Genomic DNA, 17,017 nt, shown 5'->3' with positions numbered 1-17,017 from the left:
CAAGCGCCTCCACCAGCCTGACTTTGACGTGCTGAGTTTGTGGATCACTTTCCCAGGACACTTGTCGTTCTTTGTTCTTTGTACCAGGAGCCTGGGCACCTAACTCAGCCTGTCTGAACCCAGTGATTTTATAGGGGTCTAAAATTTTATAGGCACCATGATTCTCAGTAACTTGACACCTGAGTTCTACTGTGAACCTCATCCCATGTGTCTGGTTGGAGCTTACTAACTGAAATGGAGTTTCTCCTGGCTGACCATAGTGGACAAGAGCAGAGGAGCCTCAGGTATTGCCACTGTCTACCAGAGCAGGGTCCTATCTAGCTCTCTGTCCTGACTCTGACAGTGTCCAACACGACATGAGTCACAAGGAAGGGCACAAAACCCCATAATAAAAAATACAAATAAACCTTTCCCAGGGAAATAGTTTTTGGTTATGGGCTAATGCAGGCAGGCTTATATCTTTTGCATTCTTCTTTTAATCCATGGATGTTTGCATAATATCAACCACTTCCTACAATTCATATTGTGCCCGGCCATGGTAATCCCTGCAACAATGAGTTCCACAGGTCACTTGTGTGTTCAGCAAAATAATCCCCACCTGTTTTAAATGTGCGCTTTTCCAATTCACTTGAGAGTCACCCTGCGGTCAGAAAACTAGGCCCGTGTAGGTTCATGCTAATCAAGTACAAAGATGTCCAAGTCTCTTACTGATCAATGTTTTAAATTTTTTTATATATATTTTACTCAAATAGAATGGTTTTTCTCTGGATTCCAATCTCTGTAACTGACAGGAGATTTGGCAGAACAGGCCACCCTTCCAGTGGGGAGTGGAAAGGGGACCTAACTGGTGTCACTTAGACTTTCCTCTTGGCCTCGTCAACATGTGAATTACATGAGATACAGACTCCCTTGTACTCAGGACAGATTCATGCTTTGACTCTGCTGCACTGGTTATGTAATTGCAGAGCTCCTCACAAGGACTTGGGCACCTAACTCCCATCAACATCTCCAGCTGACCCAGCAAACAAAAGTGTCTGGAAAATTTTTTGTTTTTTTTCCTAGTTTGCACAGGAAGGGAAATAAAATAGACAAACTTGAGGAGCGTAGAATCATAGAATATCAGGGTGGAAGAGATCTCAGGAGGTCATCTAGTCCAAAACCCTGCTCAAAGCGGACCAATTCCCAACTAAATCATCCCAGCCAGGGCTTTTTTCAAGCAGAGGCCTTAAAAACCTCTAAGGAAGGAGATTCCACCACCTCCCTAGGCTAACCCATTCCAGTGCTTCACCACTCTCCGAGTGAGACAAAGCTTTTCCTAATATCCAACCTAGACCTCTCCCACCACAACTTGAGACCATTACTCTTTGTTCTGTCATCAGGTACCACTGAGAACAGTCTAGATCCATCCTCTTCGGAACACCCTTTTCAGGTAGTTGAAAGCAGCATATCAAATCCCCCCCCCCCATTCTTCTCTTCTGCAGACTAACCAATCCCAGTTTCCTCAGCCTCTCCTCATAAGTCATTGTGCTCCAGCACCCTAATCCTTTTTGTTGCCCTTCACTCGGACTCTTTCCAATCTTTTCCACCGTCTTCTTTGTAGTGTGGGCCCAAAACAGGACACAGTACTCCAGATGAGGCCTCACCAATGTCGAAATAGAGGGGAATGATCACGTCCCTCGATCTGCTGGCATTTGCCCCTTACTTATGCAGCCCAAAATGTAGGGAAGATGGGGACGAGGACTCATCTGTAGAGCATCTTCTTATGGCCAGGTGTGAGCATAATGTCTCTTTCCCCATCTGGAGCCCCCAGCGGATGGTCACCTTGGTGGGACCACCTTTTCCAGGGCTCAGCCTTTGGGTTAGGTCATAATTTAAATCCCCCCATCCAGTGTACCAGGGTCCCAGAAAAAAGTCTAGTGTCCTTATATCAGGTCTCTGTCACCAACTCTAGTCCTAGGGAGCTTGAGCAACCTTACCATATGGCTTCCAGTCATCCTTGGCCCCTTTTCAAGGACTTCATGCCCTTCCCCTGTGGCTGGTAGGGGAACCCTGGCCCACACACTCCACCCGTTTGCAGCTAGGGGCCCTATAACCAACAATCACGGTCTGCTCCTTTCACATGCCTTCTTCTTCCAAACCTCTCTAGGTTTCAGCCTTTCTTTCAGGGGCAGGCTCTCCCCTGGAATCCCTTAACAAAAATCCCAATGACAAACGGATGAACTGAAGGCCGATTTCTACCCTCCTCAGGCTTGGCCTCTCATCCTTCCCTGCTGCTTTGTTCCTCTGCTGAGCTGCTCCCAGGGCTCTTTTCCCTGATTCTCCAAATCCTGCCCTTTGTTCAGGGCTTAGTACTGGAGCCAGCTTTGTTCCAGTAGTTGCTATCTCTCACTGCCTCTTGCCAGATTTCCAATCTCAGGAGACTATCCCTGGGGCCAAATCTCTTCAATATCTCTCCACTCCCTAACTCAGAGAGAGGTGCTCCTTTGCAGCCCCCTTCTTCGCTGAAAACTCTTGCCTTCATGGAGCTCACCTAACACCTTCCTCAGCTGGCACTCACCTTCAGTTAAGTCTGGTTCTCTCTCCACATGCAGCCAGGTAACATAATTGGCCCAAGTTAACCCTTTCAGGGCCTTTTTGGGCTACATAGTCAATCACACCAGTGTAGATAGATAGATAGATAGATAGATAGATAGATAGATAGATAGATAGATAGGCTATCCCAATATAATCTGTCTATCTATCTGGCTAGCTAGGTAGCTAAGCTTTCTTAAAAGCATGAGATGGCCTTAAAATCATTAAAGTGTTAAGAAAACACTAAATGCCTTGTTATTTGTATTTGTTTTCTGATTTCTGCACCTTTACAGTACATTAGTGTCACATTTTCAGGTTTTTCTCTGAAACCTAAGGACTGGAAACTTACTTTTGAAAATATAAATAATAGCTGCGATCCTCATCTAATCCTGATAACAGTCTTCAAATATGTTAAGGGCTTTATAAAGACTATTCTCAATGTCCATTGAAGAAAGGACAAGAAATCATGGGCTTAATATGGCCCATGACTTCTATAAGGTTGGAAGGGACCACAAGTGTCATCTAGTCTAACCCCCAGCCAAGATTCAGGATTTATTCTGTCAAAACCATCCTGGACAGATGGCTACCCAGCCTTCTTTTGAAAATCTCCAGTGAAGGAGATTCCATGACCTCCCTAAGCAGTTTATTCCATTGTCCTACCATTCTTACAGTTAGGATTTTTTCCTGAGATTCAATCTAAATCTGTTGTGCTGTAGTTTGAACCCATTGCCTTTTATCCAGCCCTCTGTGGCAAGAGAGAAACAACTTTGCTCCATCTTTTTTCATGGCAGCTGCTAGGGTTCCCTCCCCACTCTGAACTCTGGGGTACACATGTGGGGACCCGCATGAAAGCCCCCCTTTAGTTTATATTCCAACAGTTTAGGTTAAAAACTTCCCCAAGGCAAAAATTCCTTTTCTTGTACTTGGGACGGTATTGCTGCCACCACCAAGTGATTTAAACAAACATTTAGGGAGTGGCCAGTTGGAGCCCCTACCTTCTCCAAATATCCCCCCAAACCTCTTCACCCCTTTTCCTAGGGAGGGCTTGAGAATAATATACTAATCAAATAGGTAAACAAAGTGAGCACAGACCAAATCCCTGGTTTTTTAGGACACTGAAAATTAATCAGGTTCGTAAACAAAGAATTTTATAAAAAAAATATATAAGAATACACTACCTGCAAAATCAGGATGGAAGATATCCTTTACAGGTTAAATAACAAGATTTTAAACCACAGAGGATTCCCCTCTGACTCTGCTTCTCCAGTTACAAAATAGGAATAAAATTACCTCTTAGCATAGGGAAATTCACAAGCTAAAACAAAAGCTAATCTAATGCATTCCTTGCTATTACTTACAATTTCTGTAATTTTAGATATATAATTTCAGGATCTTGTTAGGAGCTGGTTTTCCTATTTGGTCTCTCTCTTTGTCCCGAGAGGGAACCAACAAAGAGAGCACAAAAAAAACCCTCCCACCGACCATTTTGAAAGTATCTTTTGTTTCCACATTGTTCCTTCTGGGTCAGGTGCCAACTAAGTTAAATGACCTGATTAACCCCTTATAGGTAAGGGGATTCTGTACCTCTGGCCAGGAAGGAGGTTATGTTACTGCATACATAAGAGTTGTTACCCTTCCCTTTATATTATGACAGCAGCCTTTTAAGTATTTGAAGACTGATATCATGCCCCACTCAATCTCTCTTTTCCAAACTAACATACCCAGTTCCTTCAGCCTTTGCTCATAGGGATTGCATTCCATCCTGTACCTATTGGGTTTCTGGGAACTGGGAAGGCGGAAGCCCACCCATTGCTAATAGATCCCCCCCTGCCTAAGGGGAGGATTACAGGACCTCAGAACCCCACTGATTCTGGGGGACAACTAATAAAGAACAGGGGACAAGAGTGAGGTCAAAGGGTCATAAGAAGGGAGCCTGATGGGGACACCGAGCAGAGAACCCCGGACAGCATCCAGTGCTCCTCGAAGGCGTCAAGGGCATTCTATCGTGTAGCAGAGTGGATCCCTGCTCCTGCCCTGAAGGGATTAAACACAGCCCTGGGAAGGGGCTGTGGCTGGAGAAAGCAGCCTTTAGGCTGGGCTGATTTGGGGAAGTGGCTGCAGCTGGGGCCATGCCCCAAACTGAGCAACAAGACCTTATGAGAAGGCCAGGGAAGCCAGAAGCCAAGGGGAAGTCTCTGTCTGTTTGTAGATGGAGAAGGGCCTGGCTGCAGGGAGCTAGACACAAGGTAACTGAGTGAAGCAGGGCTGGGGAAAGGCAGAGGAGCTGGGGAGCTCCAGCCTGGAAAGCCCCAGGCTGCAGTCTAGCATTCGGCTAATAGGTACTGGGGGTTGCAGAGGGCAGCCCAGGGGTAGACCAAGGCAGCAGGTCCAAACCCTCCTTGCCAGTGATGAGTAGGTTGACACTGCAGTCTGCCCCAGGGCGTGGCGCTAGACAATGACTGGCAATAGCCATATACTGAAGCAAGGTGGGGATAGAGGGTAGGGGTTCCTGAGGAGGGGAGACCCTGAGAGAAAGGGGTTACTGCCAGGGGCAGCACCCCATGTAAAAGGGCACCGGGTCCAGAGAGGGACACGAGGGCCAGAGGACAGATGGATCACTGGCCTGCAGAGGGCACTCTGGAGCTGGAACCAAACTAATTCTAGAAGTCACCAGCAGGAGGCGCTGCAGGGGAAAGTCCACCCTTCTACACATCCCTTTGATCATCTTTGTTGCTTACCTCTGGAGCCTTTCCAGTTTCTGTATATCCTTTCTATATATTAGTGACCAAAATTAGTACTCCAGATGAGGTCCATCCAGCGCTGAGTACAGTGGTACTATTACCTTCTGTGACTTACATACTATGCCTCTGTTAATTCAGCCTAAAATTGCATTTGCTTTCTTTGCAACAACATCACATTGCTGACTCATATTGAGATTGTGATCCACCACAACTCCCACATCCTTCTCAGAAGTGCTGCTGCCAAGCCAGTTACCCCCCATTCTGTATTTGTGCATTTGGTTTTTCTTCCCTAAGTGCAGAACTTTACATTTGTCTTTGTTGAATTTCATTTTGTTGTCTATAGCCCAGTGCTCCAATTTATGAAGATCCCTTTGAATGTTAGCTCTATCCTCCAAAGTGTTGGCAACCTCTCAGCTTTGTGTCATCTGAAAACTAGATAAGTATATTCTCTAGTTCTACATCCAGATCATTAATTAAGACGTTAAACAACATTTGACCCAGAACAGATTCCTGTGGAACCCCACTTGAGAACTCCCTCCAATCTACAACATTCCATTAATAGTTACTCTTTTTTTGAGGTTGTTTAACCAATTATATATCTGCTTAATGATAGTTCTACCAAGTCTGCATTTCTCCAGCTTACTTATTTGAATGTCATGTAGGACTGTGTCAAAACCCTTGCTGATGTCCAGCTATATTATGTCCACTGCATTCCCCCTACCACCAAATCAGTTACTCTTCCAAAGAAGGAAATCAAGCTGGTTTGGCATGATTTCTTCTTGGTAAATCCATGCAGGCTGTTAGTGATCACCTCTTTGTCTTCCAGGTATTTGTAAAGTTAATGTTTTAGACATTGTTCTAGTAGGTTCTCAAGTTCCGTGGCTCTCCCTTTCCCCCCTTTTTAAAGATGAGCTTGTCTCCAGCCTTCCAGGACCTCTCCTGTCATCCATGAGTTCATAAATATTATTGTCAGTGACTCCAAGATTTCTTCAGCTAATTCCTTCAGTACCATCGGGTAAATAGCATCAGGCCCTGATGATTTGAATTCATTCAAACTGGTCAGAAAATCTTTGATGTGTTTTTTACTTATGCAGATTTGCATCCCTTCCCCTTTATTGTCTATGTTGCTAGTCATCTGGTCATGGGTTTTTTTTCATGTGTGTGTCAGGGGGTGGAGAACTAGGAAAAACTTTCTAATTCTCAGGGTAGTTACACTCTGGAATAGGCTTCCATGGGACATGGTAGAATCCTCAACTGAAGATTTTAGGAGCAGCTTGGACAAACAAATGTCAGGGATGGTCTAGGTTCACTTGGTCCTGCCTCAGCACAGGAAATTGGACTTAGTGACATCTCGAGATCCCTTTCAGCCCCTCATTTCTGTGATTCTAAGTAAACTTCAGGAGTTGGCCATGTTGTTCCTCTGCCTCTTTCGGTACCTGGATTCTATGGTTCTGGGAGCAGTCAAATTGTAAAAGCAGAACCATTGTTTCCCTATATTTGGCACTTACGCACCTATTTTATTCCTAGATAAAATAAAGGACTTCAGAGACACGTTTACCACCTTTACTTCATCCTACTCAGAGGACAATGTCAAAATACTCCTCAAAAAAGCCAAGATGAATGTATCCAACAACAAGGATAGGATTCTGAAGGAGATCCAGCAGATTGTGTCCTCCCCCAAGGAGTTTTAAAACCACATTTCTGTTTGGTTCCTGATCATGAAGATCAGAAATTCTGTGCCTGGCTCTGACTTACATTTCCCGAGAGGCTGTTCACTGTGACCACTTAGAACCTAAGTGCAGCAGGGAGGAGTTAGTTTCACTGTGTTGGGGTTTGTCTACATTACCCGCTGGATCCACGGGTAGCAATTAATCCAGCGGGGGGGGGTCGATTTATCGTGTCTAGTCTCGAAGCGATAAATCAACTGCTGAGTGCTCTCCTGTCGACTCCGGTACTCTACCAGGGCAAGAGGCACAGTCGGAGTCAACGACAGACCGTCAGCCATCAACTTACCACAGCGAAGACACCATGACAAGTAGATCTAAGTACGTCAACTTCAGCTACGTTATTCATGTAGCTGAAGTTGTATAACTTAGATCGACCCCCTCCCTAGTATAGACCAGGCCTTCAATTCACAAAAGGGATTTAGGCACCTAAATGCCCCTGTAGGTGCCTGAGTCCCAGATTTCATCATCCCTGAGATTCACAAAACTCTTGCTCAGCTGTCGCAGAACCCTGTAGTGTCTATGCTCCCTCAGCACCTAGTTGTTTCAGTGAAATTTCCCTGTGTGTCCATGTTTCAGCCTTGGGGCATGTGCACAACAGCTGCCATCTTGTTGTCCAGGTTCCTAAGCTCCAGAGTGATTCCCGACTTGGGAAAGACAGCCATTCCTCTGCCTACCTTACCTGTGGAGCCTGAGCCGTGGTGTGAGAAGAAGGAAGATGACCTCCCTCAGAACTGCTAGGCCAGTACTTAGAATCCTCAGATGGGATGGAGGACACCCCAGTTCAAGTCCCCTGTCTGCCTCAGGGGGAGAAGGGATTTGCAGAGGCGTCTGCTACCTCTGAGGGGAGGGCCCTCCTCACTGGACAGTGGGATAGTGTCATGGTGCAGGGGAGGGGGGGATTTTGGCTTCGTGTGAGAGAGCAAGGGCAAGAAGCCTGATAACTGCTTCACTCCCCTTTGAGTTCATAGACCTGGGCTCTAGTCCTCAGCTCTATAGCCTTCAGTGGCGGGCCCCACAGGCAAGCTATGCAGAGGAACACCTCTTCTTCCCTTAGTTTGTGCATTGCTGTGGGGCTTAGGCATCTGTTAGCCTAGAACAGGGCAGCCGTGTGCACACCCTCAGGCATCTAGGGAACTATTTCTGCCAAAACATGGGTGTTAACTGAGATAAGGCATCTACAGGATTCAGCAACATCTGAGTGGGGGTCTGGTGACCCCTAGTGGAGCCTGATGCTGGACTTCTGGTGTGTAATATAGCAGCTAGGAGCCAAGTCCTTTTGTGAATGTAGCCCTGGCTACAGGATGATGAATTTGGCTAAATGTTCCTAGAAAGATAGATAGAAAGCTAGATAGTGATGCTTATTAGACACATAAGTAGATAAACAGTAGATAATGATGACGTAGCTAGATAGATTTATATACAATAGCTTGTGATGATAGATAATTCATATACAATAGGTTATGATAGATAGAATTTGAAGACACATCCATACATGTTGGTTTGCCAGTGCTCACATGGCACCTTTCTAGGTTGACCAGACATCCCGATATTATTGGGACCATTCCGATATTAGGGATTTTGTCTTATATACACAACTATACCCCCACCCCACCAAAAAAAATGTTCCAATTTTTCACACTTGCTATCTGGTCACTCTACACAGTATCACACAGAACTTACACTGTGCAGAATAATATTACAGCTGCCTGGCACACAAATGTGTCTGCAAGTTTTCTTTGTCAGTTCTGCTGGTTTAGAAAAGGAATGGAAATAAGAAAGGAATTTTCTCCTGAGCTGTGATCCATGATACAATCTCATTTACACCTCTGGTAAGAGTGGAGTAACTTTACTGAAGCTGATGATGTTACTCCACATTTACACGGAGGCTAGAATATGGCCCGTTATTTATAGTGGTGAATTTCTTATTGCTTCTTAATTTCAAAATGTTTCTTGTGCTGTGTGTGACAATACATTTTACAAGCCTCTTTCCTTCTGTGTGATGAATATTACATAAACAAACAATAATTTCCCATCATTTTTCACCTCGTGTGCCTCAGTACTAGAAATAGCCTGGCTTTGTTTCACCACTGTCTGATTGTTCCACAGTAAATGAGAGTGCAAAGGACTAAATTCACAAAGGGACATAGGATATGTCAGCACTTACAATGTTACGGCAGCACAGCTGTAGCGCTTCAGTGTGGATGCTCACTGCAGTGGTGGGAGGGGTTCTGTAGGTAATTCCCCCACCCGCACCCCGAGGCAGTAGCTACATCACTGGAGGAATTCTTCTGTTGACCTATAGCTGTTTGCACCAGGGGTTAGCTTGACTACACCTGAGAGTTGTAGCGCTGACGATGTATGTTTTCAGTGTAGACCACCCATTAGGCGCTGAGCGTCCCCACTCCTAACTCTTAGGTGCCTAGAAATTCAGTGAGATCCACAAAGCCTGAGTGAGGTGCTCAGGCTTCTATGCAACCAATGAGGAGGGATGGATGCCTAAGAATGGGATCCATAAAAGCCAGCCCTTGCTGGGAGGTGACCAAGCTAGCCCATGGGAGATGCCAAGGAGGGGGCTGTGTGCTAAGCCCTGCTCCTCTTGCCTCTTTGTGAGAAAAAAGTACTTGCCTGAGTAAGGGCCAGCTTTGGATTCTCTTGCTCACACTGAGTTGTACTTTACACCGTAAGTCATTTCAATGCACTCTATGTAGAGCAGCATGCTGCTCAATGACAGCAAGGGGATCAGATGTCTGTTGGAACTGTAACAAACAAACAAGTGTCCAGCACTCATGCAGCTGTTGAAAGAAGTGGACACTTCTTTTTTATTACTCCCCCTAACTCCCCGCCCCAGATATGCTATGTCTATGTAGCATTGTCTGCCTTTGTATTGTCTCACCTGGCTGCTTCGAAACGTTGTAAAATTGTGTAATTCCATAGTTCTACAGGAGTGGAGCCCTTTGCCTGACCCAAACCTGATGGGGCACGACTATAGGTGTTGGATTCGGGATGCTTTGGGTACAGTACCCAACGATAAGTGTCAGGTTTGGGTTGGGGATGAAAAGTCACAGCCATGAGATCTGCACCTCCTCCAGTCTGCTCAGTATGAGGGGAGGGGGTGCCTGGAGGTGAGGTCTGGAGCTGGGTTGGGTGGCAAAAGGGTGGCCGGGCACGGCCATGTCATTTTGGACAAGGTTAAGAGGGCTGTTTCTCCTCCAGGAAACAAGATGCTATTGGTTATGTAAAAGTAGCTGCAGACACAGGCAGGGAGTCAGGCAGCTCGTTTTGTTGGGCAGGGTGCAGGAGCAGCTTCCCTGACCATGCTGCTCACTCAGTCTATCATGTGTCTCTGAGGCTAAGGTGGGGCGATCATCCCTCTCACCTCCTCCACATCCACTGCCCAAGCTCCCTCTGCACCCCAGACTCCTTAGCACACACCCACAGTCCCAAACCTCAGTGCACCATTCAAGGCAACCTGAACCCATTATAAGGACAGTGCCTTTTAAGTTTTACCACCACCAGGCTGGTGACTGCAGATAGGAGGGCTGACAGGTGGGAAACTGCTTTTGGAGTGTTTGAAAATCCAAGCTGCTGGAACTCAGAGGCTGCAGGGATAGAGACTGTTCCTCCCAGAGCAAGAAGTGGGATCTCTGGATAAGTTAATCCAACCCAACTTCAAGTAAGGCAGCTGAATATTGACTGTTTGCTTTGGGAACAAAACCCCATTGTTGTGGTGTGCTTTGATTCCTACTGTTGAGATTAAATGATACTTGCTTTCAAAAAGGCTGGTTTGGGACAATATGTTCACACCTGGTCACAGCTCCCCATGAGAAATTTTGCAAAAAGTTGAACCTGGCTGAGCCTGCTGGTAAATAGTGATGCAAACTGGGGACTGGGTCTAAGGACTGGGAGAATTTACCCAAATAATGGGAGTTGCAGTGCCTCCTGGGAGTTGTAGTTTGTTCCAAGTGTCCCCATTCTCCCCTAGAGGCTGGGCTTCCTCATCCATCCCTCATAATGCATCCTGGTCTCATCTCTCCAGGAAGTTTTTGGAGAGTGTTGGGGACAACTTCCTGGTACAAGTGCTGGAGCAACCAACTAGGGGCCATGCTCCTCTTGACCTGCTGCTTACAAACAGGGAAGAATTGGTAGGGGAAATAGAAGTGGGTGGCAATCTAGGCAGCAATGACCAATGAAAAGGTTGAGTTCAGAATCCTCACAAAAGGAAGAAAGGAGAGTAGCAAAATATGGGACTTGGATTTAGACTCCCTTAGGGAACTAATGGACAGGATCCCCTAGGAAGCTAATATGAGGGGGCAAGGAGTCCAGGAGAGCTGGCTGTATTTTAAAGAAACCTTATTAAGAGTGCAGGAACAAACCATCCCGAAGTGCTGAAAGAATAGCATATATGGCAGGTGACCAGCTTGGCTTAACAATGAAATCTTTGGTGAGCTTAAACTTAAAAGAAATCTTAAAAAAAGTGGAAATTTGGACAGATGACTAAGGAGGAGTATAAAAATATTGCTAGAGCATAAAGAGGTGTAATCAGGAAGGCCAAAGCACAACTGGAGTTGCAGCTAGCAAGAGATTTGAAGGGTAACAAGAAGGGTTTCTACAGGTATGTTAGCAACAAGAAGGAGGTCAGGGAAAGTGGGGGACCCTTACTAAATGGGGGAGGCAACCTAGTGACACGGTGTGGAAAAAGCTGAAGTACTCAGTGCTTCACAGACTGCTGCACTGGGCAACACAGTATGGGGAGAAGAGAGCAGCCCTCAGTGGTGAAAGAACAGGTTAAAGACTATTTAGAAAAGCTGGACATGCACAAGTCCATGGGTCCAGATCTAATGCATCCAAGGATGCTTTTGTGATTGCACAGCCATTGGCTGTTATCTTTGAAAATTAGTGGCTATAAGGGAGGTCCCAGATGATTTGAAAAAGGCAAATATATTGCCCATATTTTAGAAAGGGAAGAAAGAGAACCTGAGGAACTACAGAGCGGTCAGCCTCATTTCAGTCCCAAGCAAAATCATGGAGCAGGTACTCAAGAATTCCATTTTGAAGCACTTGGAGGAGACGAAGGTGATCAGGAACTGTCAACATGGATTCACCAAGGGCAAGTCATGCCTGACCAAGCTGATTGCCTTCTATGATGATATTAGGGTTCCCTCCCCACTCTGAGGTACTGTAGACATGCAGACTCACCCCTGGGGCACCTCCTGCTGGTTGTCCTTGGGAATTAACTCACTGCCAGTCAGAAGCACCCTCTGCAGGCCAGTGATCCACCTGTCTTCTTGGCCCCTGTGTCCCTCCCTGTACCCTGGTGCCCTTTTAACTGGGGTGCTGCCCCCTGGGGAACCCCCCAACCCACTATCTCCACTTTGCCTCAGTTTTGACTATTGCCCAGTCTCCATCTAGCCCCCGTTCACTGGGGCAGACTGCAATATCAGCCCCTCATCATAGGCAAAGGGGTTTGGTTTTGGACCTGCTGCCTTTGCCTACCCATGGGCTACCCTCTGCAACCCCCAGTACTGTGTTGTCTTATACTAGGCTGCAGCCTGGGGATTTCCAGGCTAGAGCTCCCCAGCCCTGCTTCACTCAGGTACCCTATCTCTAACTCCCTGCAACCATACCCTTCTCTCTCTACAGGCAAAGAGAGACTGCTCCTGGTTTCCCTGGCTGCCTTATACAGGCCAGTCATAACCTGATTGGGCTGTGGCCCAGCTAAGGCCACTTCCCCAATCAGCCCAGCTTATAGAGCTGCAGCTTTCAAGCCCTCTCAGGCTGCTTTTCAAACCCTTCAGGGCAGGAGCAGGCAACCACCCTGCTACAGGTACAAATGTGGGGACCCTCATGAAAGACCCCCTAAGCTTATATTCCACCATCTTAGGTTAAAAACTTCCCCAAGGCAAAATTCCTTCCTTGTCCTTGGATGGTATTGCTGCCACCACCAAGTGATTTAAACAAATATTCAGGGAGGGGCCACTTGGAGCCCTATCCCCCTCCCAAAAATCCCCCCAAACCCCTTCACCTCTTTTCCTGGGAAGGCTTGAAAATAATCTACCAACCAAATAGATTAACAAGGTGAGCACAGACCAGACCCTTGGATTTTTAGGACACTAAAAACCAATGAGATTCTTAAAAGAGGAACTTTATTATAAAGAAAAAAGTAAAAGAAGCACGTCTGTAAAATCAGGATGGAAGGTAATTTTACAGGGTAATAAAAAGACTTAAAACACAGAGGATTCCCCTCTGACTCTGCTTCCCAGTTACAAAGCAAGAATAATATTACCTCCAGCATAGGTGTATCATTTTAATAGGAGCTGGATTACCTGCTTGGTCTCCCTCTTTGTCTCAAGAGGGAACAAAACAAAGAGCACTAACAACCCCCCCCCATATTTGAAAGTATCTTTTTTCCCCATTGGTCCTTCTGGTCAGGTGAAAGCTAGGCAAATTGAACTGATTAACCCCATACAGGTAAGAGATTCTGTACCTCTGGGCAGTAGGGATTTGATGTTACTGCATACATAAAGGTTGTTACCCTTCTCTTTATATTTATGACAGATGAGTTAACTGGCTCTATGGATATGTGAAAAGTAGTGGATATGATATATCTTGACTTTAGCAAAGCTTTGGATACAGTCTCCCACAGTATTCTTGCCAGCAAATTAAAGAAGTACGGACTGGATGAATGGACTATAATGTGGATAGAAAGCTGGCTAGATTGTTGGGCTCAACGGGTAGTGATCAATGGCTCGATGTCTAGTTGACAGCCGGTAACAAGTAGAGTGCCCCAGGGGTCAGACCTAGGGCCGGTTTTGTTCAACATCTTTATCAATAATTTGGATGACGGGATTAATTGCATCCTCAGCAAGTTCACAGATGACACTAAGCTGAGGGGAGAGGTAGATATGCTGGAAGGTAGGGGTAGGGTCCATAGTGACTTAGACAAATTGGAGGATTGGGCAAAAGGAAACCTGATGAAGTTTAACAAGGACAAGTGCAGAGTCCTGCACTTAGGACTGAAGAATCCCAGGCACCACTACAGGCTGGGGCTGACTAGCTAAGCAGCAGTTCTGCAGAAAAGGATGTGGGGATTACAGTGGGTGAGAAGCTGGACATGAATCAGCAATGTGACCTTGTTGCCAAGAAGGCCAATGGCATATTGGGCTGTATTAGTAGGAGCATTGCCAGCAGATTGAGGGACTGGTTCATTCCTCTCTATTCGGCATTGGTGAGACCTCATCTGGCGTATTTTGGGCCCCGCCCTACAAGAAGGGTGTGGACAAATTGGAGAGAGTCTAGCAGAGGACAACAGAATTGTTAGGGGCTGGATCACAAGAATTACGATGAGAGGCTGAGGGAACTGGGGTTCTTTAGTCTGCAAAGAGAGAACAATGAGGGGGGATTTGATAGCAGCCTTCAACTATCTGAAGGCGGGTTCCACAGAGGATGAAGCTAGGCTGTTCTCAGTGGTGGCAGATGACAGAACAAGAAGCAATGTTCTCAAGTTGCCCTGAGGGACGTCTAGGTTGGATATTAGGAAACACTATTTCACTAGGAGGGTGGTGAAGCACTGAAAAGGGTTACCTAGGGAAGTAGTGGAATCTCCATCCTTAGAGATTTCTAAGGTATGGCATGACAAAGTTTTGGCTGGGATGATTTAGTTGGTGTTGGTCCTGCTTTGAGCAGGGGATTGGACTAGATGACCTCCTGAGGTCTCTTCCAATCCTAATTTTATATGATTCTATGATTCTGTGATCTTAGTGAGAGACAGCTTTGCAATATGGAGTCCCTGTTCCTGCTGCATTATGGAAGATGTAGTCCAGATGGGCGATCCCAGCTTCTTGAGAATGGAGACATGAGGTGCAAACTACATATCCCAGGAGGCACTGCAACTCCAATTTTTGGGCAAAATCTCTCTTTTCAAGTTTTTTAGCTAAAAACTTTAAAATTTCCATTGAAAAAAAATGTTTTGGATCAATTCCACTAAGACCCCATTATGCCAATACAATGGGGAGTGGAGTGAGAATCTCATCTATATGTGCTATGTTTGTTGCTGAAGAAATTATAGGTAAGTCACTCTGGGTTTTGCTGACATATGCCTCTGTTATTTTTTTCTCTTTACAGAGGTAACAAAAAGTGCCCTTCTGTGAAGTTCTGTTATCATGTTGGCAGATATACTGTAGTGTTGTGAAAACTCATATGTCATCAGGTCAGGTGAAAAAGTATTACACACTAAGGGCCAGATTTTCAAAGGTATTTAGATGCCTAAAGATGCAGAGACATTCCTAGATGGATTTGCTAATGCTCTTAAAAAGGTTATGGGCCAGATTTTGAAGGTATTTAGAGCCTAGCGGGATTTTCAAAAGCATCTTGTCACGTAATATCTGTTGAAATCAATAAATTTAGGTACTGAGGTGTTGTAAAATCCCACTAGGTGCCTAACTGAGGCTATGTCTATGCTGCACACCTTAAAACGGTGCAGCGGATCCTCTGCAACTGCACCATTGTAAGGTAAGCAGTGTAGCTTCCCCTGTCACTGGGAGAGCTCTCTCTCGGTGACAAAATAAGCCCTCCCTCCCATGAGGGGTGGTTGCTTCGTTGACGAGAGAGCAGCTTCCAAGAAAGTGCTGTCCACACCGGCACTTTTCGTCGTTAAAATTTTGTCATTCAGGAGAATGTTTTGTTCACACCCCTGTGCGACAAAAGTTTTAATGACAAAAGTGCAATGTAGAGAAACACTCAATCTTTTGAAAATCACTTCTTAAATAAATATTGAATAAAATTAAAAGAGATGGTAGAACAAGGACATATCTGGAGATCTGGGGAGAGACAATTTTCTTTCTTTCTTTCTTTCTTTCTTTTCTTTCTTTCTTTCTTCTTCTTTTTCTTTCTTTCAGAGAACACATGGAGCACATGCAATGGAAGAATGAAACATCCATCACCAAGTTCATTCTGCTGGGATTCAGGAACCTGGATGAAGTTCAGATTCTACATTTGTGCTGTTTCTAGTGATCTACATTGTGATCATGGCTGGGAACCTTCTCACTGTTGTGCTAGTTGTGGCAAATCAGCAGCTTCACACCCCCATGTGCTTCTTTCTGGGGAACTTGTCTTTCCTGGACACTTGCTACACCTCAGTCATTGCCCCCAGGTTGCTGGCTGGATTCTTGGCAGAGGACAAGACAATGTCCTTCAGGGACTGCATCACACAGTTGTTCTTCTTTAGTGCTTTGGCTTGCAGAGTGTTTCCTACTTGCAGTCATGGCTTATGACCATTATCTAGCCATATGCAACCCACTCAGCGATAATGTTAAGATGAACCTCAGGGTTTGCCTTCAGCTGGTATCTGCCTCCTGGATAACTGGTTTCTCAGCCAGTGCATTAACAGTGGGGATGGTTCCTCAGCTAAGCTTCTGTGGCCTTAATGAAATTAATAATTTGTTCTGTGACATGGAGGAGCTGCTCAAATTGTCCTGCACAAAAAGCCCCATGGTGGAAATTATTATTCTGGTCTCCTGCTCCTGGTATCCCTGGTCTCCTTCCTCTTCTTTGTTGTGTCTTACATTTTATCCTCTCAGCCATCCTGCAAATTGCCTTTTCTGTCAGGAGGCAAAAGGACTTTTCCACTTGCTCCTCTCACCTGCTGGTGATGAGTCTGTAATACGGGACCATCATTATCATTATCATGATGTCAAGTAACTGAGGGGTTAGCCGTGTTAGTCTGGATTCTGTAAAAAGCAACAAAGATTTTCTTCGAGTGATTGCTCATATCATATTCCAGGTAGGTTTGTGCCGCCGCACTGTTCACGTTTGCCGGAAACTTTTTACCCTAGCAACTCCAGTGGGCCGGCAGGTCGCCCCTAGAGTGGCGCCACTATGGCACTAGATATATACCCCTGCCGGCCCGCCCGCTCCTCAGTTCATTCTTACCGCGTGTCGGTTGCTGGAACTGTGGAGTGCAGCTTGCTGTCCTCCACGTAC

At 45.8% G+C, this 17,017-nt stretch overlaps 2 pseudogenes; both read left to right on the top strand.

Moving 5' to 3' along the window:
- The window catches only part of LOC127042683 (cytosolic phospholipase A2 gamma-like), a 46,541-nt pseudogene extending 38,900 nt beyond the window's left edge, over window positions 1-7,641 (top strand).
- Window positions 7,642-15,940: 8,299 nt separating this feature from the next.
- Window positions 15,941-16,739, top strand: LOC127042682 (olfactory receptor 1020-like; annotated as a pseudogene).
- The last annotated feature ends 278 nt before the right edge of the window (window positions 16,740-17,017 follow it).

The sequence above is a fragment of the Gopherus flavomarginatus genome, unplaced genomic scaffold (genome assembly GCF_025201925.1).
Source record: "Gopherus flavomarginatus isolate rGopFla2 unplaced genomic scaffold, rGopFla2.mat.asm mat_scaffold_90_arrow_ctg1, whole genome shotgun sequence".
Classification (NCBI taxonomy): domain Eukaryota; kingdom Metazoa; phylum Chordata; order Testudines; family Testudinidae; genus Gopherus; species Gopherus flavomarginatus.
Note: the sequence above shows the minus strand (reverse complement) of the source record. Positions and strands in the feature narration are given on the sequence as shown.